Source organism: Chiloscyllium plagiosum, unplaced genomic scaffold (genome assembly GCF_037043375.1).
Source record: "Chiloscyllium plagiosum isolate Xiang-an unplaced genomic scaffold, Cpla_swu_hap1 HiC_scaffold_42, whole genome shotgun sequence".
NCBI classification, from domain to species: Eukaryota; Metazoa; Chordata; class Chondrichthyes; order Orectolobiformes; family Hemiscylliidae; genus Chiloscyllium; species Chiloscyllium plagiosum.
This window is the reverse complement of record NW_028270180.1, coordinates 88,373,874-88,399,119: the sequence shown is the minus strand read 5'-3', so window position 1 is coordinate 88,399,119 and position 25,246 is coordinate 88,373,874.

Sequence of the window (25,246 nt, the reverse complement as noted above, 5' to 3'; positions counted from 1 at the left end):
GGTTACATTTAAATTTTTTGCAAACAATGGAGGAGCGGTACTAGAAAAGGTAACAGTCGCACCCTACAACCACAGTCAGAACCGGAGTGACAAGAATTCACAAAGTGGGCATTTATTCAAGTGCGAATATTTTTCCCAGAAGTTTATGATGGCTGAATCTTTATATTATATTGAGGCTGGCTTAATCTGATTTTCCATAGACATGTGTATCAGGGATAATGGAGAGAAAAGTGCAGCTGAGAGCACAATGAGTTGAACCATGACCTACTTTACTGGTGGAGTAGTGTCAAAGGGTCGAATGGCCCACTCATGTCCCTCAGCCCTGTGTTCTGATGTTCTAATCAGCCCTTCGGACCTGCTAAACAGGAACAGATCGAGGTCACTCCGATGGTTAGTCCTTGTTTCGAAAATGTACTTGTAGAATCGAGGCTGGCTCAACTCCACTTTCCTGCTACACCCTCGTATCTCTCAACTCGCTTGCATGTCCGAAACCAATCCACCGCATCTGTAAATACATTCAGTGACCCACCTTCCACAACTCTCTGGGTTTGGAAATTCCAGAAATTCACTATCTTCTGAAAGATGGCATTTCTTTACATCTCAGTTTGAAATTCGATATCCCTTATTCCGTATCAATGTCCTGGAGTGAGACACTCTGCCCAGGTGTGGAACCACATTCTCAACAAATACCTTGTCAAGCCCCCTCTGTACCTTAGAAATGTGTTGCTGGAAAAGCGCAGCAGGTCAGGCAGGATCAAAAGAGAAGGAGAATCGATGTTTCGGACATAAGCCCTTAACGTCGATTCTCCTTTTCCTTTGATGCTGCCTGAGCTGCTGCGCTTTTCCAGCAACACATTTCTAAGCTCTGATCCCCAGCATCTGCAGTCCTCATTTTCCCCTCTGTACCGTGTCCATTTCAGTAATGTCACGCTCATTCATTTCAAGCGCAATGATTAATTACCTCACCATTTTAGATGTACTCAATAATTCAACCCTTTCATCCCAGAAACCCGCTCAATGTACCAATCTAGTTACTTTCGGCATCAGCATGCTGACTTTATGTTTCATGCGCTGGAACACTCCAATCCCTTTGTACTGCTCCTTTGTTGGGACTCCTCTTCATTAAATAACAGCCTGCCTTTTGGTTGTCAGTGTCATCCTCAAACTCCGATGTGTATTGCACTCAGTACCCTCCCTCAGGCTCTCACTATAGATGAAAATAACTGAAGCCATTGGACTGATATTGGTGCTACTCCAGCAGATATGTCTTTATCATAATGATCGATGAATCCTGACTCTCCAATTTCTATGTGATAACCATCCGTCATCCCATGCTAATACATTATCTATCAGACTATGAGTTTCTGTTTGGTGGAAGAACCTTTACTTTGTGGTACCTTGTGGAAAATCTTGGGAAAGCCTCATGTCTACCAGTTCTCCTTTATCAAGTCCGCTTGTTACATTCACATGGAATCTCCAGAAAAACATTTGCATCATTTTACAAGGAAGAACATAGATTCCCTTTAACAAAACTATGCTGACTCTGCAGGAAGCTTTTCTAAATGTCCTGCAATTCCTTCCTTAATAACAGACTGTCGCAGATTCCCAGCAATAATGGTTAGGCTAAGTGGTTCCTGCTTTCTGTCTCCGCTCCATCCTTGAAAACACGTGCCATATTGGAGCTTCACGAGTTTCGCTGGAAAACCTCTGTAATCCAAAGAGTTATAGAATATTTCACACAGTGGCACCAGTCACTCTGTAGCCACTTCTTTTAAAACCAATTATGAATTACTGCTGACCTGCCTATCCTTAGTCTTATTTGTTGTTAAAAACCTTGTACCTTTTGTTAGAGATAGTTCGAGAATCCTCCTATTACCATTTTCTTGATGATTTTGAAATACTTACAGTGCCTTCCCTGTGAGGATTGATGTCAAATACTATTGTAAATTATCTGCCTGTTCCCTATAGCCACTTCCCCAGTCATACCCTCCGAATGTTCTCAATGTACTTTCCTGACATTTTTTCTACCAAAGGTCACACACTCAACTTCAACTTTTTTATATACACACAGAAAAACTTGTGATGCTTGTTTTTATATTTCTTGCCAATTTATTTACATCATATCTTTTTATCCTTTTTACATCTACTTCTTGCTTTTTCCATCACTTTCTAGATTCATACAGTCATATTGCACACAAACATTTCATCTAACCTGTCCATGCTGACCAGGTTATTCAAACTAAACTAGTCCCATCTGATTGCACTTGATCCACATGTCTCTAAATGCTTCCCATTCATATGTTTGTCTAAATGTCTTTTAAATGTTGTCACTGTACTTGCATCTAACAGCTCATCTGGCAGCTGATTCCATACACACACAAACACTGCGTGAAAAAGTTGACAATCCATTTAAAGCTATCACATTGACTACTGTATTTACATTCCAAACAGCAGGACTAATATCTGATAGCGAGGGGAACATGATTACAAAGCAAACAGATCAGATCGAAACTCTGCAGTCCTGCCACATCCAGTCAGAAATGGGGTTGAACCATGGAACAACTGACGAGAGAAAAGGACTCCACAAATATCATCTGAAAACAACGTTCACTGGGGTTAGGGAATCGCTGACTAGGTCAGCATTTATTGCCCGGAGGACTGTTAAGATTCAATGACATTGCTGTGTGTCTGGAGTTACATGTGGGCCAGAGCAGGTATGGATGGCAAATTCCTTCCCTAAAGGACATCAGTGAACCAAATCAATTTCTCCCACGATCAGCAATTGATTCATGATCATCATTAGACTCTTAATCCCAAACATTTATTGGATTGGAGTTCGATCATGTACTGTAACAGGATTCGAACTGAGGTCACCAGAACATTCCGAGGATTGTTATACTAACACATCTGCAGCAATACCACTCGGCTATTGCTTTGCCATTCCCCGAAAAAAATGGAACTTTCTTGCACATCAGTGTAAAAGACAAGGATGCAGTTATTCACCATCCTCAGCCAGAAGTGTTGCTTGGATGATCCCCACAGAATCACAGATGCCAGACTTCAAACAATTCGATTGGCTGCACGTAGCATAAAGAAACAGCTGAACACAGTAGATGCAACAAAGGGAATGGGCCCTGACCCCATTCCTGGAACAAAACTAAAGACTTGTGCTGCACAACAAGCCGTGTCTCTGTGGAAGTTGTTTCATTCCAGCTCCACTCTGACATCTCCCTGGCAATGTGGAAAATTACACAAAAGTGTCCCGTCCCCTAAGAGGAGAATAATTACAATCTGACCAAATACCTCCACCTCAGTCCCATCACGATAATCAAATTGGTGAGAATTCCTTTGACAGAGCTGTCGACCAGCACAGAAATAATGTGCACACGCCCCCATGTGGAGACGGTGTTGCTGTGGAAATGTCACTGGATTACTAATCTCGTCCAGAATAATTCTCTGGCAGCTGGTGGAAGTTAGAAACAATTAATTAAATATCGAGATCTAAAATCTGGTGCCAGTAATATTGACCTTCAAGCGCATGTCCATTGTCAACGTAAATTTCCTTCCCCAATGTATATTCAGGAAGTGAATCTCCCGTGCATTCCTGGTCGACCCAAAAAGTGACTCCAGACACACAGACATGTGGTAAACTCTTCAATAGTCTCTGAAGCGGCAATGCAAGTCCGTTATATCAAACTTCTCCGAGGTCTTAATAGCTAAAATGAGATAACACCCGGCACCAGCCTCTATATCGGAAAAGGAATTGGGAAGCACAGTCCTTTCGACACTGCAGAGACCTCCTTCCTGACATCTGAGAGCTTATGACAACAATAACAGAGATTTCCCACAGACTGCACAGACACATCGCGAAATGAGTAGGCCTTTCAACACAATGAGCCTTCCCCACTCTAGGTTTTGGCCAAACAACTCTTCAATTAACCTTTCCCTAACGCTATATACTGTATATCATTTGAAGTGATCATATATCATAAAGATATGAAGTAGGAACTTTGGTCCGTCAATTTTGCTCTCCCATTCAATATAACAATGGCTGATCCTGAATCTCCACACCAACCTCCTGCTGCAACTTCACCCCTTTAGTGTCTAAATATCATTACTTATATTCAGTGCCTTAGTTTCCGCAGTCTTATGTGGGACAGAATTCCCCAGGTTTATCAGTCTGCAAGTGCAGACATTTATTGTCATCTCAATGCAGAGTGGCTTACCTGTACCTAACACTGTGACCCTTGTTTTAGACGTCCCAGCCAGTGGAATTATCATCCCTGCTGACAATCTGTTTCACCCTGTCAGAGTTTTATATATTTCACTGAGATCTCCACCATTTTTCTTAACTCCATGGAATACAGGGTCAGTCGCCTCAAACTTTGCTCCCACAACAAGCCTGACATCCCAGAGATCAGTCTGGTCATCCTTCACTGAACTCCCTCAATGTCAGGTTTGCCCTTTATTAGATAAGGAGACCAATACTGCACACATATTGCACAATTTTCTCGATGGGGACTCACCAAGGCCCTGTGTAGCTGCCGTAAGACACACCTGGACTCAAATCCCTCGGAAAGGAAGGTCAACACATCATTTATCTTCCCACCTGCTTTCTGTTGCAGCAGTATTGCTTTCTGTGACTGATGTACAAGGGGATCGCGATCCTTTTCAATGATATATCTCCCCACTTGTTGGGTCTATGTATACTGGTCACTGTGCCAATATCAATCCCAGTATTGACTTCTGGCTTCAGAACTCTCTGCCCTGCACTGACCTTGGAGTTTGATGAAAAAGTCAACAAAAGTATACACATAAGTAACTTCATGCAGCAACTTTTTAACATTAATTACTTTTGAAATGCTAACCTGTTCGTCTATTTTTCCAACCAAAATGCTAAATGTTACGTCTATCCACATTGTTCTTCATCTGCCACGTATTTTACCATTTCGTACACTTGTCTCAATCACCTTGAAACTTTTTTTATATCCTCCTCACCCACTCACAACCTCAGTTTGGTATCATCAGCAGATTTGGAAAGATTACATTTAATACCCATGAACACATGTTTGATCTGCTTTCTGAATAGATGGGGCCCAAACATCAATTCCTGGATTATCCGGCTAGACATTACTTTTTACTCCAAAATATATCGAACGGTTTATGCTGATTCTCTTTTTCCTGTCAGCCATTTTCAACCCATGCCAGAATATTAGATCTAACTTTTACACACTGTTATATGCCAGGGCAGACCCCCTCAAATCATTTCAAGGAAGTAGCACAGACGCAACCTTTGCGCGTTGACTTAAGCAAGTGTAAGGCGGTTATTCCAGGAGTGATGCAGTTGGTCCAATCACTTAGTTTTAAACAAAACAGAATGTCTTTGCAAGATTACTGAGGGAGACGCAAACAGAAGAGGATACAATACAGAATAACTTAACCTATCCGAAAACCCAACAGATTATCCCAACTTAATGACAGTGTTCCAAGTACTTCATATAATCCCCATAAAAACCAGAAAGGAAAATAGAAAGGAAAAAAAAAATCAAACTCAGTTTCCTACAGGAGAGATGTCAGAGAGGGGGAGGAACAACATGGACCTGCTTCTTTGAGTCGGGTAGCTTCACAACTGCTGCCTGCTTTAAGTAAACAGCCAGACTGCGGAAAATCAGACCAAACAAACCAAAGCAGAGGAGCAAAACTGCGATAACTGGCCACTCCCCTTTCAGAAGAACAGAAGAGCAGAAGAACTAGGGGCAGGAGTAGGCCGTCTAGTCCTCTGCCGTTCAATAAGATCATGACTGATCTACTCGTGGATTCTGATCTACTTTCCCGCGCTCTCACCGTATCCCTTATTTACTTTATTGTTCAAACAGCATCTACCTTAGTTTTAAATGCATTTACTGAAGTAGTTCCAATTACTTAACTGGGCAGGGAATTCCAGAGATTACAAACCTCTGGGTGAAGATTTTCCTTCTCAATTCAATCCTAAATCTACTCCCTCTAATGTTGAGGACATTCCTTCTTGTCTTAACTTCACCTGCCAGTGGAAACATCCTCTCTACTTCTATCTTATATACTGACTGCATAATTTTATATGTTTCTATGAGATCATCCCCTCATTCTTCTAAATTCCAATGAATATAGTTCTAGTCTGCTAAGTCACACCTCATAAGCCAACCCCCTCACCTCTAAAATCATCCAAATAAACCACCTCTGCATCCCCGCCAGTGCCAGTCTACCCTTCCTGAAGTAAGGAGACCAAAAATGCATACTACTCTAGGTGTGGCCTCACCAGCACCCTGGACAGCTGCAACATAACCACTCTGCTTATAACCTCAATTGCTTTAGCAATGAAGGACAACATTCCATTTGCTTCCCTCAGTAATTGCTGTACCTGCAGACCAAACCTCTGTGATTCATGCACATGGACACGCAGGTCCCTCTGTATAACAGCATACTGCAACGTTTTACCATTCAAGTAATAATCCTTTTTACTGGCATTCCCAACAAAAAGGATGATATCACATTTATCAACTTTATATTCCTTCTTCCAGACTTTATCCCACTCACCCAAAGTATCTATGTTCATCCACGAAGTCTCACAGTCCTCTGCATGCTTTGCTATGAAACGCATCTTCGTGTCATCTGCAAACCTTGACACACTACACGTTCTCCCCAACTCCAAATCATTCTATATAAATTGTGAATAATTGTGGCTCCAACACCGATCCCTGAGGCACACCACTAGGTATTGATTGTCAGCCAGAATATCACTCACTTACACTCACAATTTGCTTCTGTTAGTCAAGCAATCTGCTATGCTGATAATTTACCCGTAACGCCATGCACCTTTTTCTGATGCAGCAGCTTCTTGTGCGGCAACGTGTTGGAGACCTTTTGGAAATCTAGGTACACCATAGCCACTGGAGCCTCGTTGACCATCTTGCTCGTACTGTCTCCATAGATTTTCAAAAGACTTGTTAAACATGACCTGTTCTTCATGAACACATGCTGCGCAATGGGACGATTTCTATCGAAATGCCTTGCTATTTCTTCCTTGATAATATACTCAAGCAGTTTCACCACTACACAGGAAAAGCTAACTGGTCTGTAATTCCCCATATTTTGTTTACTTCCCTTTTTAAACAGTGGTGCCACATTTGCTGTTTTTCAATCTGCTGGGACTGCCCTGGAGTTCAGCAAATTTTAGCAAATTGCCACAATTGCATTTGCCATTTCTCCCGCTATCTCTTCTAGAACCCTGGGATGCATTCCATCAGGGACAGGAGACTTGCCTATCCTCAGCTCCTTTAGCTTGCTCAACACTATCTCTTCCATAATAATGTTTGTTTCCAAGATCCTCACTTACCTTCGACATTTTGGCAATTACTAGCTATTAGTGTCCTGATACAACATCTGTTCAATACCTCAGCTATTTCGTCATATCCTATAAATAAATGACACTTCCCATCCTCTGAAGGACCAACATTTACTTGAGCCATGCTTTTTATTTTATATATTTAAGGTAAATACCATCATCTATCTATCTTTATATTGTGTACTGTTTTTGTTTCTCTCATGTTCTATCATATTTTTCTTTATAGTTCATTTTGTGGCTTTCTGTTGACCTTTGAATTTTTCCCAAATCTTCTCGGTTTCCACTGTTCTGGGCCACTTCGCATTCATTCTCTTTCAATTTGAAAGAGTCCCTTATTTTCTTAGACACAATTGACAGATTATCCATTTTCTTAGAGTCTTTCCTTTTCACTGGAATACACTTTTGCCACTGAAATTAAAAATCTCCTTAGAAAATTCTCCACTACTTGTCAACTCCCCCATCATGAAGTATTTGTTTCGACGCGACTTTAGCCAACTCCTCCCTCACTCTATTGTAGTCTCCCTTGATGAAGCACGGGACCCTGGTATTGGATTTCATCTTCACACTCTCCATCTGTATTCTAAATTCAACCATACTGTGATCACTCCTTCACTATGATGTGAATAATTATTCTAGTCTCTTTGTACATGACCAGACCTACGATACCTTGCTCCTCATTGTGCGTGCTTTTATTTAATACTTGAAAGCATTCCCACGTAGTCAAACCTAGACTTTTTGGATTCGCTGCTTTATTCATGAAAAATAAAACAAGGACAGAATAAACTTGTTAAAGGAGTGGCATTGTCACAATACAAAACTTGGGACTTCATCAAAAATGTTTCTGATAATCCAAATTCACTGCACCCATTACTACGCCATAATTTATTTCCCAATCAGTTTCTCAAATATGATTGGCCTTTAGTAAATCGGCAATGACTTTATCTATGTTCATTACTTTTACATTAATGTAATTTTCAAAGTTCCCTTGCAATGCGTCCTTTCTAATAGACTCTTGTATTATCCTGATTGCTTTTTTGGTGCTAAGCAGACTGCGATTCCCTGCCTCCTTTCAAAATACCGGGGTTACATTTGCTGCTATCAAATCTGTGAATTCAGTTCCAGAATCATCAAGCATTTGGAAGAGTATTCATTATTACCTTGGCCACCTCCCTTAGTAGGAGAAAGTGAGGACTGCAGATGCTGGAGACCAGAGCTTAAAAATGTGTTGCTGGAAAAGCGCAGGAGGTCAGACAGCATCAAAGGAGAAGGAGAATCGACGTTTTGGGCACAAATCCTTTTTCAGGAATGAGGAGGGTGTGCCAAGAAGGCTAAGATAAAAGGTAGGGAGGAGGGACTTGGGGGAGGGGCGTTGGGAATACGATAGGTGGAAGGAGGTTAAGGTGAGGGTGATAGGCCGGAGAGTGGGTGGGGGCGGAGAGGTCGGGAAGAAGATTGCAGGTCAAGAAGGCGGTGCTGAGTCTGAGGGCTGGGACTGAGAAAAGGTGGGGGGAGGGGTAATGAGGAAGCTGGAGAAATCCGCATTCATCCCCTGTGGAAGGAGGGTTCCTAGGCGGAAGATGAGTCACTCTTCCTCCAGGCATCGTGTTGCCATGGTCTGGTGATGGAGGAGGCCAACGACCTGCATATCGTCTTGACCTGCAATCTTCTTCCCGACCTTTACATTTCACTCATATTAATGTACGCTTCATAAACCCATCATTTCCTGTCTTAAGCTGCTCAGTGATTGAACTTCAACAGCCATATAATCGCAGAACCATACTCTGTACAGTCAGAATTACAGTACAATCTACATTAGTCCCACTTTCGTACATCAGGCCCATAGACGTGAGTGTTATGACCCTTCAAGTGCTTGTCCACGTACCTTTTAACGGCTGTGAGTTGACCCACAGTAACTTCCCTCAAAATAGTGCATTCCAGACACCAGCATCAACTGGGTGAAAACCCATCCTGAAATTCTCTCTCAACCTCAAACCCTTCACTTTAAAAGTGTGCCCCTTTGTTCTTGACCCTCTGACTTAAAGGAACTGCTGCTGTCGATCCACCCTATCCATGCCCTTTGTAATCTTACCCTTCTGAATCATGTTCCCCTCAGTCTTCTCTGCTCCAAAGTAAACAACCCGAGCTTATCCAACCTCTCTCTGTAGCTGATATGCTCCATTCCAGGGAACATCCTGTTGAATCTCCTCTGCGCCACTTCCAGTGCAATCACATCTTTCCTGTAATGTGGATCCCTGAACTGCACACACTATTCCATCTTGGCCTAACCAAAGTGCTATATAGCTCTTGTAATCTATGCCTCAATTCGTAAAGACTATTACTTCTTAACTAATCTATTACCCAGTCCCGTCACGTTCAAGGATGTGTGGAGAAGCACCCTCTGAACCTCAGAGTCTGCTGCCATGTATTGAGTCTTCCCCTGTGTGGGTCCTTCTTCCAAAGTGCATCACCTGATATGTATCAGGGTTACATTCCATCTGCCATTTATCTGGCCATCTGACAATTCCATCTGCATCTTCCAGTAACGTAAGACCTTCCATCTCACTGCCAACCACCCGAGTAATCTATGTGTCAGACACAAACCTAATTGTTACACTCACCCCATGCCCCTTCACATTCACATCTATATCATTTATGAATCCCACAAATAATAAGGGACACAGCACTGCACACAAACAGTCTTCGACAGCCACCTATTTCCTGCAATAGTTTCTCGAACACTGATCTGATACTCACTGGTCTATAGTTCCTTGGTTAAATTCTACAGCCCTTCCCATAAAGGGTTTTCTCCAGTCCTCGGCACCTTACCTGTGACCAGATTGTATTTAAACATTTGCATCAGCGCCTTTCACCCCTTGTCTCCAACAACAGCGTGAGATGTAACTGATCTGCACCGAGGAACATGTCCAATTTTATACCAGCCAAAACTATTAATCCCTGTACACATCTTAATTCAATCTGCTTAGGAGCCTCTCAGTCCATCTTCTCGAATTCTGTCCCTTCATCCTCCTTCTCCCAAGTAAAGCAAACATGAAGCTCTCATATATCAATCCACCAATGTTCACCAGATTCACAAACAGATTCCCGCCTTGATCTCAGGCCAAGTTTCGTCAGCAGAAAACCTTGGTATCTGATGGATTAATCAGGAGAATGTCCATTCAGTATATGGGATCACTATATTTTATTTATATCAAGACAACAAAATTGTATACCATGCGACAGGTACAGTCTCACCAGCACTCTGTGTCACTAGTGCAGAATGTTTTTACTGCTTGTCGGAACAAATTACTACAGAATCTGGAATCTATACTGAAACTAACACATGCTAGACATCACAGTGAGTCAGACAGCATCCGTAAAGAGAGAGCAAGTTAACGCTTTGAGTCGAGTTGACCCTTCATCGTCTGTATTCGGATTCCCTTTAAATGAAGGCAAACGTAACTTTTACCTTCCCTGTTTGTATATGTTCCTCCCAATACCCTTTGCTTTAATGTTTTCTGCTAACTTACTGTGTGTGCTGATTAAAAATCCTCCTGAATATTTGACCATATCGCATCCATTGCTTCTCTATGTTTAGGTCTACAAGATATATCTTCAAACAAAACGCTTGTAAATTATAACTTCCCTTTCATAAATGCAGAATAATTATCTTGAAATTTGCTATTACTTTCTCAGTGTCCAATATCACATTCGTTATGATAGATTGCAAAAGACTACTTCCTGCGGATGACAAGTAACCTGGTCTGTAGTTTTCCACTCTCCCTCTTCTTCCCTTCTAAAATCGTTGGAATGCATTTGTATCCTTTCAAATTGAATACGGATAAATACAGTCATCCACAATACAATCCATCTGTATATTGCTGCTTTCTCTGAAATTGCAGTATGAAGTACATCTGGTCTGTCAGACTTATCATTCCTCAATCCAGGTATGTTATCATATACTACCACATCACCAGTATGAATGATTTTAGTGTTTAGTTACAAAAGTCCGATGGTATTTCTGGGATATTTTCTGGATCTTCGTCCATGAAGGCAGACATAATGTAACAGTTTCGTCTCTCTGACAATTTTCTGTTCTCTACAATAAATTATCCCGTCCACACATTCACTGTGCCACATTTGGCCTTGTTTTCATTTTCCTTTCAAATATGGACCGGCACCTTTCGCCAGTATTTACCAAGAACAAACAAAATTCCAGCACAGGAACAGGTCCTTCGGACCTTCCAAGCCTGCACAGATCCAGATCCTCTATCTAAACCTGTCACCTATTTCGAAGGATGTATTCCTCTGCTCCCTTCCAATTAATGTATCTGTCTAGATACATATTAAGTGTCGCTATCGTGACCACGTCTACCACCTCCGCTGGCAATGCGTTTCAGGCATCTGCCAGTCTCTGTGGAAAGACCTTTCTTAACATATATCCCATAAACCTTTCCCCCTCATCCTTAAGTCCTTACCCCTAGAAATTGAGTATCCCACTCTGGGAATAAGCGCCTTGCTATCCATCCTGTCTATACCTCTCATGATTTTCGCGAACTCAATCAGGTCCCCCGAACTTCCATCAGTCTAATGAAAATAATTCTAATCTACCAAATCTCTCTACATAGCAAGTTGCCTCCAATACCAGGAAACATGCTGGTGAAATTCCTCTGCACCCTCTCCAAAGCATCCCCATCTTTGTGGTAATGTGGCGATTAGAACTGTACAAACTATTCCAAATGTTGTCGAACCAAAGCCGTACACAACTGTAATATGACCTGCCTTCTCTTCTACACAATAGATTCCAACAGATTCACTCTTGTGGATGACAAGTTAACTGGTCTGTATTTCTCCACTTTCTCTTTTCTTCCCGTCTTAAAATGGTGGAATCAGGAAGCAAAGTATGCTGTATGCCATCTTGACCACTCTATCGACCTGACCCTGTAAGGAACAATGGAGCTGAACACCCAAATCTCTCTGCACATCGATTTTTCACCGGGCTTTTTCCATTTACCCTATAGTTCACTCTTGAATTGGATCTTCCAAAATGCATCATCTCACATTTGTCCAGATTGAACTCCATTTGCCATTTCTCTGCACAACTTTCCAATCTATCTATTTTCTGCTGCATTCTCTGACAGTCCCCTTCACTTTCTGCTACACCACCAAACTTAGTGCCATCTGCAAACTTATTAATCAGACCACCTTTACCTTCCTTTAGTTCATTTATGCATATCATAAACAATAGTGGTCCCAGCACTAAACCAGGTGAAACACCACGCAGAACAGTTCTTCATTTTGAGAAACTCTCTTCCACTGCTACTCTCTGTCTGTTGCTGCCCAGCCTGTTCTCCATCTGTTTAGCAAGTATAGACCCTGGACCCCTTGCAACTTCACCTTCTCCATCAGCTTACCTCATAAAAATCCAAACCGAAGTCCAGTATATGACATCTACAGCCCTTCCCTCGATATCAATTTTCACTTCCACAAAGAAATCAATTATGTTTACGAAGCTGTGACCTCTCCGCAACAAAACTAGGGAAGTTTTTGTTTGGAGTCTGTTTGGAATCAGACGGGTTTTATTTCCAAGGCAGGACTTTATAAAATGCCACATTGGCTGACTGCCTACAAAGTGCGTTTTTTTAAAACAAAATAGAATGCATTTGCAAATACAAATCTTCAAATTCAAATTCACCCCACAGATTTATGTGTGAGAAATGCGGAGTGTGTGTGCGCGGGGGTGGGGGAAGAGTGAGAGAGAGAGCATGTATGCGTGTGTGTGAGAGAGAAAGAGCGTGTGCATGTGTGTGTGTGTGTGTGCACATGTGCGTGCAAGAGTGGCGGGTGTGTGTGTCCTTGTTAAGACACAGACAGATTTGGCAGATTCTTTTCCCCACACAGTCTCACCCTCTGGTTTCAGAGCTTCCACACTCTGCAGCCTCTGCTGCATTTGTTGTTCATGTTACAGACCCAGATACTGTAATTACAGTCCCCATGCTCCACCAAGAGTTGGGTCACAAAATCCTCAGGTCTCCCTGAATGTCTGGGGTAGCTCACAGCACAATCTCTAGCAAACCATCCCCAACACCTCCACTAAACCTTGAATAACAGGAGTCAGTCAGAAGATTTTCATAGAGTCAAAGAGTCACAGAGGTGCACAGCATGGAAACAGACCTTTTGGTCCAACCCGTCCTTGCCGACCAGATATCCCAACCCAATCTAGTCCTACCTGCCAGCACCCAGCCCATATCGCTCCAAACCCTTCCTATTCATATATCAATCCAAATGTTTCTTAAATGTTGCAATTGTACCAACCTCCACCATTCCTCTGGCAGCTTATTCCATACAAGTACTACACTGTGTGAAAAAGTTGCCCCTTAGGTCTCTTTCCCCTTTCACCCTAAACCTATGCCCTCTATTTCTGGACTCCCGGAACCCAGGGAAATTACTTTGTCTATTTACTCTATCCATGCCGCTCATAAGTTTGCAAACCTCTATACGGTCACCCCTCAGCCTCCGAAGCAAGTTCGATGCATGCCCCTTTACAATAATACTCGAGGGCTTCCTTGTGTTACTGACCACACTATCAGCTGAGAGGGACAGGCACAGGCGTTCAGTGGACAGGCACAGACTAAGTTTCAAAGACGTGAGTCAAAACTGCTGAATCCCTCCTGTTCCAACATGGATCATTAAACTGTCAATATTTTTTCTTTCTTTCACGTGTGTGGGAGTAGTGCCAGAGCATTGCAGGATTGCATACATAACATGGAATATGGGACACACGGGGAAGTGAACAACAGCCCATACACACGAGTTCATTGTTTCTGAGTTTCACAATGTCAGTACTCGATACATTAGGGAGCCAAAACTCAAAGCCCGGGAAAGATACGGAGGGACAGAAAAATTCACATTAAAGATAGAAACAGATAATTAAGATAGAAATAGGCCATATCGGTGAAATATGGGGAAAACGACAGGGCAGTGGGACTAACTGGGGAGCTCTGCAGACTATGCCAATGTATTGCTTAGTAAAATGAACTATCTCCCCAGCATGGAGAGCTGTGCAAACTGTATCAATGTATTGCTCAGTAAGCTGGACTATCTGCCCAGCATGGGGGCTGTGTAGACTATGCCAGCGCATTGCTCAGTTAGGTGGACTGCCTACCCAGCATGGGGAGCTGTGTAGACTATGCCAATGTATTTCAGCCTCAGTAATGGCCGAGGATGGGATGTAGTCAGAGGAACGAAATGCAATCTGTAACCAGAACAGAACGTAGTGACCTCAATGCTTTCAATATTGAAACAGCAAGGGCAGTGATAAAATGAATCATGTTTCATAGTTGAAACTGGACAGGCCAACATAAAGACCCATGAGTAACAATGCCAGAAGCAAGGTGGGAGAGAGTTAATTAACAAGTTCATTACTGCAGTTAGTAGTTGTTTGTAAAGTGAACATCTCTATTTCGAGTCTCAGCAGGAACAATAACAGCGACAATGATAGTAGAGTCAATGAAAGGACAGTATTACAGTCAATCATGATTTATAAAATTAAAGACTGAACATTGAGACTTACCAGGGACACCAACGAAAGCCAGAATTGGATAATAAAAATATTGAATAATGAAAAGTGCATAATCGATCCGCCACGATAATGGCCATCGATCATAATATGTAGAAAGAAGCCAAACATCCCTGTATAAACTCCTGTCCATTCTTGAGATATTCCAGCCTAATGTTCTCAGATTGTGAAACATTGTTGGAACATTCCAGTCTAATGTTCTCAGATTCTGATTCTTTGTTGGAACATTCCAGACACTTGTGCTCAGATTCTGATCTCTCCCTACTGCCTCTCTTGAGCTGCCGATCCCTGTTATTTCCAATGCAGGACTTTATAAAATGCCACATTGGCTGACTGCCTACACAGTGCATGTTTTTTGTAAAAAAAAAAACAAAATAGAGTGGATTTGCAAATACAAATCTGCAAATTCAAATTCACCCCACAGATTTACGTGTGAGAAATGCGGAGTGTGTGTGCGCGGGGGTGGGGTAAGAATGCGAGAGAGAGCATGTATGTGTGTGTGCGTGAGAGAGAAAGAATGTGTGCATGTGTGTGCAAACAGGCTCAGTTAACCCCTTCCTTACATAACTTTTCCTATCCCAATAAAAGGGAACATTTACTCAGTCTGGGTGGAATCGATGAGCGTTGCTTTGGGGTGGACCATAATTCTTTCAATCTTCTTATTCTTTCTTCCGAGTATGTGGGAGTAGTGCAAGAACACTGCAAGACTGTTTATATTACATACTGTTTACAAAGGGAGATAGAGATAAATAAACAGACCAGCTGCATAAGGTGACCAGTGGGGGCACTTGCGTAGACAATAAACAAGTGTCCACTATTTATTGCCCATTGGCGTTGTGCAGTGCTGCTCCTTGTGACATCATTCAGAGCATTGAGACTGCTGCTCAGGAACAGGAGAAGGTAATTCTGTCCCTATGTGTCTGTCACAGAGGGACAGGAGGAGATCATTCAGCCTCTCGACCCTTTTACAGATGGACAGTGGGAGGCCATCAAGCCTCTCCGGTCTGTTGCAGAGGGAGAGGAGGAGACCATTCAGCCTCTCGGGTCTATTGCAAATGGACAGGAGGAGGCCACTCAGCCTATTGAGCCTGTTACAGAGGGACTGTAGGAGGCCATTCAGCCCATTGAGCCTGTTACAGAGGGACAGAAGGAGGCCATTCAGCCTCTCGGGTCTGTTGCAGAGGGACAGGAGGAGGCCATTCAACTTATTGAGTCTGTCCCAGAGGGACAGGATGAGGCCATTCTGCTTCTTGAGTCTGTTATTCAGTAACTACCAGTTTTAAAATACTTATGGAGAAGAACAGCCCTGACATACATGTTAAAGTTCTAAATTGAATCAGGCCAACTTTGAACATTTTATATTGGTAATTTCAAAAGCTGCTTGGGAGAAGCTCGTGACAGGAAAGTGGGAGGCCTTCACAAACGAGATTACAGGGTTCTAGATAGAGAATGTTCCGGTTCATGAGCAATGCCAGGCTGGTCGGGAATGCTGGATGGCGAGCGGAATTGAGGTTCTGTTCAAGAAAAAGGCGGAAGCATATGATAGGTGCAGACAGTAGGGATAGAGTTAATCCATCGAGGAGTACTAGGGCTGTAGGCTAATACTCAAGAGGGAAATGAGGAGGGTAAACTGGGGGCATAAGATATCTTTCGAAAATAAGGTAAGGGACAATCCAAAGAGATTCTACCAATGCATTGGGGTCAAAAGAGTAACTACGGAGAGGACAGGGCCTTTTTAAAGATCAGAAACGTGACCTATGTGTGGAACTACAGGAGGTTGGTGAGATACTACATAAATATTTTGCATCAGAATTTACTGTGGAGTAGAAAATGGAAGGTAAAGAAATTGTGAAAATGAATGGTGATATCTTCGAAAGTGTCCATATTACAGAAGATGAGGAGCTGGCCATCTTAAAATGCATTAAGGTGTATAACTCCCTCTAACTTTTTATGTGATTCTTGGATAGGCACTTAGAAGTTAGTACAATAAAGGGCACATATGTTAATCTGATCTTAGAGTAGAAGAAACTGCTGGCACAACAGCAACAACTCAAGGGCCTGAACTGTGCTGCACTGTTCTGTGTTCTACGACCTGATCAGGTGTATCCCAGAATCTTATGGGAAGCTAGGGAAGTCATTGTTTGATATCTGGCTGAGATATTTTTTATCATGGACAGCCACAGGTAAGGTTGTGCCATTGTTTAAGAACAGTTGGTAAGGAAAAGTGAGGAAACTATAGACCGGTGGGCCTGATGTCATTGATGGGGAAGTTGTTGGAGGGGATTCTGAGGGACAGGATTTACGTGTGTTTGGAAAGGTAAATTCCAATTAGCGATAGTCAACATGACTTTGCATGTGGAAAATCTTGTCTCACTAATTTGATTTAGTTTGTTGAAGAAGTGAAGAATAGGATTGATGAAGGCACAAAAATAGAACTGTGGAATAGAATATGGACTTTAATAAGACATTCAAAAAGGTTCCGCGTGGTAAACTGTTAATCGTGGTTAGATCACATGGAATACAGGGAGAGTTGTAGTTAATTCGCTCAAAGGTAAGAGATGAAGGTAATGCTGGTGCAGCATATTTTATTTGGACTGGAGGCCTGTGACTAGCAGTGTACCACAAGGATCTAATGGATTTTGTCATTTATGTAAATGATTTGGATGTGAATATTAGTAAGAATGGTTGGTGAGTTTACAGGTAATACCAAAATTGGTAAGGTTGTGGATAATAAAGATGGTTAACTTAGAGTAAAATGGGACCTTGATAAGATGTGGCAAAGGGCCGAGGAGTGGCTGATGGAGTTCATGTTAGACAAACAGATAGCTGAGCCAAATTGGGTCAGCACTTGTAGGCAGGATCCTGGGAAGTGTTTGCAAACACAGACAGCTAAATAGAAACTATATAAACCCTGCTGTTTGGAAACAGGCCATTTCGCCCATCGAGTCCACACTGACCCTCCAGATAACATGCTGACCAAAACACCCATACGTTACCCCAGTAACTCTACATTTCCGTTAGACAATCGACTTAACCTGCATTTCCCTGGATACTTTGGGGCAGTTTAGTAAGACCACTGAAACTATCCTATGTATTTTTAGACAGTGGGAGGAAAACCAAGCACCCGAAGGAAACCCACACCAACACGGGGAGAAAAAGCAAACTCCGCACAAAGAATCACCGAAGGGTGGAATTGAACTCAAGTTATTTGTGTTCTAAGGCACTATTGCCAGCCACTTTGCCACCTAACGACCATCAGAGTGAGTGACTTACTTCTCCCACTTTCCCTGGATCTGTCACATCTGTTCAGATGATGTCGAATTCCAGCGTCGTGCCTCTGGACAGGGCCTTAAGCTGTGACTGACACATTGTCTGCACATCTGCCCTCACCCCTTCTCCTCCTATCCAGATCAAGTGTTCCATTAATACTACAGCATGCAAGATAATTGCTGATTTAAAATAAAACAAAACGCTGTATACACTGGAGATCGGTAACCAATACTGTTCTGATATATACTCCTCAGATTTGAAACATTGACTCTGCTCTCTTCTGACAAAGGATTGCGAGAAAGTGACAACTGCAAATGCAGTGAATTCTAATGTGAATTCCTGATGAAGGGTTAATGACTGAAACATAGTCTTTCCTGCTCCTCGTATTCTGCCTGACCTGCTGTGCTCTTCGGGGGCCACACTTTTCGACTTTCTTCCTTCATATGCAACCAGACCCGTTGAGGTTTTCCTGCAAATCCTTGTGTATCTAATTTCCTGTTGATAACATAAACAAAGTTTTCCCTGCAGCATTGTCTTCCATGCACATCTTCCACCAATGTTTGCTTCTCCTTCTTGGTGCTAAGCTGCAGTCAAACTGTTTCTGTGTAAACTGAGCACCGTAGTGAGATGAATGGTAGATTCAGCGAGATTTTTCTTGATGCCTTTCTCGATGTTACAAAATCTCGCTGCATTTTGTTCGAAAAACGCATGGATAAGAAAGGCTGAGAAGGATATGGTCCAAGTGCAGGGATATGGAGTCAATGTGGACTGACATTTTGTTCGGAATGGACCAGTTCTGGCTGAAGGGCCTGTCTCCATGCAGTAGGATTGTACGACTGTAAATGAAAGTAGTTTGGGATATCGAAAGAGAAGGGGGGTTTGAGAAACAATGTCATGGAAAGATATGTTCACAGGTTTGAAAATTCTGAATGTAGACATGTCGATAGCATCTGGCAACATAAGCCAAAATTACCAGTAATGGGATATTGGTGTGAGTTGAGATGATGGAGAGTTTTGGATGAGGATTTGTTCTGCAGCTTTGTACCTGGGAGTGGGGTCTGCAGAGTCTTTGACTCTGGGCTGAATCTAACATTAATTTCTCTCAGTGTCATTTTCATTGAGTGACAGATGTTATGTCTGTATGAGACTGAGCTAGTTTCCTGGTGCTATCTTATCGAACTCACCTCATTAACTACCCACCCCACCGCACGGTGTCCCTGTCATTCAATGCCAGCCTGATTTTCCCACTCAGCATAGTTGCAGGTACTCACCATCGCCGGAAATCCCTGGATATTCCGTGATCCCAGCACTGATGCAAAAAACAAAGGCCAGTGGGCAAATAATTGAGCTTTCTCAGTTCGGAGATGCCCTGCCCAGTTTAGGCCGAGCATGGCAGATATGATAACAGATAATAGACAATAGACAACAGGCGCAGGAGTAGGCCATTCGGCCCTTCGAGCTAGCACCAACATTCATTATGATTATGGCTGATCATCCACAATCAGTATCCTGTTCCTGCTTAATCCCCGTAACCCTTGATTCCACCATCTTTAAGAGCTCTATCCATCCATAAGGGGCAGTTACACCACGGGTTTGTCGCCAGGGGCATTGATGTCCTGGTGGATGGGGTAGTGGAGAGGGCGACCATTCTCTTCTCAAAGGAAGCCACACCAGCAGACCCACGAAGCATGGTCTGAGCTCAACCACCCAGCTCAGTGCAGTATCTGTGGTCTGAAGAAATGTCCAGCAATACAGGACAAGCATCAATAACCTTCCCCGCTCTGTCAGGATAAGGTTCACCGTATTCTCTCTGCTCCCTCACACTCACTGTATATCTGTTATAGCACCTACCTCAGAACAAGGCTCATGCTCCAACATTCTCACTGCTGCAGGCAGCACCTCCCCCTCCTCTCTCTCTCTCTCTCTAGCCTTTGTGATACCCCCACACACGTATAGAATGCTCTGGAGAGTGCTGATTATGGAATGTTCCAGATAACATTCCAAACAATTCCCAGTTTCTGGAGAATGACAGTGCCCCAGTGTGCAAAACATGAGGGGAAGGAACAAATTGTTTCTTAAAAATTAAAATTACATGCACACGAAATTGAAATCCATCATAAGGCCATTCCATCCTTCAAATGTGCTCTACCATTTAATAAGATCGGGAGTGGTCTAACTGTCTCCTGAGCTCCATGTTATAGGAACTTTCAATCATTCAGCCCCCGCTTCCTGTCACTGACCAGATGTCACTCAGGCATTTTTATCCTGGGTTTCTTCAAGCATGTGTTCCTTAGGCATTTCCCGTGGGGACGGATTCTCCTACCAATATGTCCCATCAGCTTTCTATTTTCATGCAATAGTAAGCATGCTTCACACAGACCAATCAGAAATATACTGATATTTAATGGTTGTCGATATCTAAACACAATTAATATTCTGGTTATTTTGCTTGTGTCACCTTATTGCATTCAGCTCAAGATAGCATTTAAACACTTGTTTCCACAATTACCAGCAGAGAATATTTTTATCCTCAGCTGGTACCTTGACCGTTACCTGAATTTACCTTTTTCCTTGTTATGAAAGTTTCTCTTGCCCTTTGTCTGCGAGTGTTTCTGTCTGAAACAGTTACACAGGCTCCCACTCAGTTGACTGGACGGCTGGTTTGTGATGCAGAGGGATGCCAAAAGCGCAGGTTCAATTCCCCACACTGACAAAGGTCACCATGGAGGGGACGTTCTCTCAACCTCCAGGGCTCAACTCCACTTTCCTGCTAACTCATCATATCCCTCAACTCGCTGATATGTCAAAAACCAATCCAGCCCATCTATAAAATCATTCAGTGACCCAGCCTTCATAACTCTCTGGGGTAGTGAAATTCAGACTTCATGATCTTCTGAAAAAAGACATTTCTTTGTATCTCAGTTTGAAATCGATATCCCTTATTTTGTCCCTGAGTTCGAGACTCTGCCCAGGTGTGGAAACACATTCTCAGCACCTCCCTTGTCAAGTGCCCTCTGTATCCTTTACGTTTCAGTAATATCACGCTCATTCATTTCAAGCACAATGAATAATCGCCTCACCATTTTAGATGTATTCAATAATTCAACCTTTTCATCCCAGGAAACTGCGTACTGTATCAATCTAGTTACTTGCTGCAATACCACGCTGACTTTATGTTTCATACACAGGAACACTCCAATCCCTTTTTACTGCTCCTTTGTTGGCAGTCATCTTCATTAAATAACAGCCTGCCTTTTGGTTCGCAGTGTCATTCTCAAACTCCGATGTATATTGCATTCAGCTCCCGCCGTCAGACTGTCAGAATAGACTGTAAACAACTGATGCCACCGAACTGGTATTTTTGATATCCCAGTAGATACATCTTTATCATAACGATCCATTAATCTTGAATCTCCGATTTCTATGTGTTAACCACCCGTCATCCCATGCTAATACATTGTCCGTAACACTATGAGCTTCTATCTTGTGTAAGAACCTTTGTGATACCTTGTGGAAGATCTCTGGTAAGCCGCATGCCTACCAGTTCCCCTTTATCAAGTCCGCTTGTTACATTTTCAGGGATCTCAGAATAACTTTGCAGGCAAAATATATTTCCCCTTTCACAAAACCATGCTGACTCTGCGGGAAGCTTTACTAAATGCCATTCAATTCTTGCCTTAATAATGGACTCTCGCAGATTCCCAGCAATATTGGTTAGATTAAATGTTTCCTGCTTGCTGTCTAGTTCCTTTCTTGAAGACAGGCGCCACATTGGAGGTTCTCCAGTTTCGCTGGAATACTCCTGTAATCCAGAGAGTTATGGAATCTTTCACACAGTACCATCAGCCACTCTGTAACCACTTCATTTAAAAAAACTGAATTACTGCTGACCGGTGTACCCTTACTCTTACCTGTTTGTCAAAAAAACCTTGTTCCTTTTGTTAGGGACAGTTCAACAACTTGCCTCCTATTAACAGTTTGTTTATATCATTGACATGCTTACAGTGCCTTCCCCTGTGAGGAACAATGCAAAGTACTGGTGTAATTTTTTGCCTGTTCCCTGTAGCCAGTTCCCCAGTCACAACCTCCAAATGACCTCTATATACCTTACAGACTTCATTTCTACCTAAGGTCACACACTCATTTTGAATGTTTTTTTTATGTACACAGAAAATTTGGTGATGCTTGTTTTTATATTTCTCGCCAATGTACTTACATCATATCTTTTGTTCCCCTTTCCCTCGCTTTCTAGATTCATGCAGTCACATCACGCACAAACAACCCCTTTGGTCCAAGTCGTCTATGCTTAACTAAACTAGTCTCATCTGCTTTCACGTGTCCCATATGCCTCTAAACGGTTCCCATTTATATTTGTCTAAATGTCTTTTTAATGATGCAGCTGTACTTTCATCTACCACTCTTCCTCTTGCAGCTCATTCCATACACACTTCACCCTAAATGTGAAAAAGTTGCACCATTGGCCCTTTTAAATCTTCTCCCTTTCACCTTAAAGCGATGTACTCTATGTTTGAAACCATACCAACCTCACCCCCACCCCCCCCCCCCGCCCCCCCCCCCCCCCGCCAACGGGGAAAAATACCTTGGCTCTCCACCCAGTCCATGCCTCTCATGATTTGATAAACTTCTATAAGGTCACTTTTCAACCTCCTCCACTCCATCCAATACTAACTTCAAGAACACACATTTAATCGTAAGCACTGCAAATTTGAAACAATATTCAAAATGACAGGTAAACAACACAGACAAAACTTCATACTGTGATTTTCTTTTTTCTCGAAGTAACAATACTAAGACAGCGTGAAACCCTTAACAGTGCCATTAGGAACTCAAACACTTGAATTCCTTTGTCGAAAGAGGGTGATGATCCCTACACTGAAAGCGTATCTCTGGCCAAATCCAAGTAAGAAAGGGAATTTCTATACCGCACGGTAAGCATGCAGTTGCCTTTAGCAGAGTGAAATGAAGTCTGAGTATACTTGTTGAAATTTGGATCACAGTGTGAATTCAGTGCAAAGGGGCAGGTGTTTTCAATAAGGTTTACTCCAAGAAGGAAACTTTCCAGAATGAGATGTGAGTGGGAGGTGTAAAACAACATAAATGGAGAGGCCGAGTCACACTGAGACCAGAGGCAAAATGGCAGCAAAAAACACAGCTTGATGCTCGTGCAGGGAAGGTAGAGCTGATAAAAAAAAGCCTCAGATCGGAACCATAATGTGAGAGAATGTGCTCTGTAATTGGAGAGGGATAACCTGGAATCAGGTAGGGGGGTTGAGCAGGGAAGAGGATGCAGCACCAATGGCAGGGGTGTCTGAGGTTAATTCAGGAAGCACAGCTGAAATTCATGCCCAGCATCTGCTCATGGTCCCTGAAATATACACACTAAATCTGGGCACACATTAATGCACGTTAATTTGCGATTGAATAGTATCCTTGAAAGATTTTGGCAACCATGGGCGGTGCATCTTCTTCCGAGTCCTTCTTTTTGAACAGAAACAACAATTGCTGAGTGTTATGGGATATCTGCTTGAATGTCTGCTCCTGTATGTCCACTGACCTTCTTCTAGGTCGATTTCCATATCCCTTTTCAGACCAGATGTGGGACAGAAATCCTCAATTTAAATGTTTGGTTCTTTTCAATCATTCAGGAGGAACTTCTGCATGTCGCTGAATACACGATCAGCAGAGGCTGAATCCATTCTCCCAGTTTCTCCATCACTGTTGTTTCTGTTTGATGATGCCAGATTGCAGTGAACTGCCTCTGAAGTGACCTCCTTTTTCTTCACACCAGAAATCCCCTACCTCCGGTGGACAGGACCTTCAGCTGTCACTGTCCCATCGCCCACAGTGTCGCCCTCACTCCGTCCCCTCCTTCCCAGACTAATGATAGACCTCCCCTTGTCATCACGTCCTACTGCACGAGAATCCACATTCATGGAATCATCCTCTGCCATTTACACCACCTCCAGCAGGACTACCCCATCAAACACCATCAAATCTTCCCCTCCCGTTCACTGTCAGCATTTCACGGGACCATTCCTTCTGTGACACCCCTATCACCCTGAAAACCTCCCCACTCCCCCCATGGTATCGACTCATGCAACACTTGCCCATTCACCTCTTCACTCCTCACTGTCCAAGGCCCCAATCGCAACTTCCAGTTGAAACAGCATTCCACTTGTATTCGTTCAATCCAGTCTCTTTTCATTGCTGCTTACAATGCAGTCTCCCTTACATTTAGGAGACCATACAGAGTTTTAAGGAACACTTCCATTCTGTCTGTAGGAATAATCCTGACGTTCCCCTTGCTTACCATTCCAATAACCTACATTGTTTGCATGTTGACTTTTCGGTCCTGAGCTGCTATAATGTTCCAAACAAGCACAACCCAAGCTTGAGTAACACCTCACTTTGCACTTTGGTATATTACAGCCTGTAGGAGTTAATATTCAATTCCATTATGCCACAGCCTGACCCCATTATGGCTGTTCGCCATTTTTCATATATTCTGCTTGCTGATTTCTCTATGACCTCGCCTGTGACTTGTTATCTTGCACTCAATTGAGATAAACCATTTCTCCCATTTACACTTTAATTTACACCCATTTTACATCTGTTTCTCTTTCGCCACAATTAAAAGCTCATTCCTTTGTGGCATTTCATCTCCGCAAGATCTTTATCCCATCATCCCTCGTCCACTTTTGTCAAAGGAATTAAGGAGTTCTTTTCAGTTCTGAATAAGTGTCACGCTCGACTTGAAGCACAGTCTCTGTTTCTCTGTCTCCACTGATGCTGCTAGATCTGCGAAATTTCTCTAGCAATTTCTGGTTTTCAACAGCTTGAAAGACGTGTGTCCAAGCCGCTCAAATGCCCTGTCCATCATGGAATGCCATACACCGGGAAGTGAACAAAAACAGAAGATTTAGAAATTCATTGGTTCTGAAACGACAGAAGACTGGCATCATTGACGCTACAGAGTTGTTAATGAAGACCATGGAGAG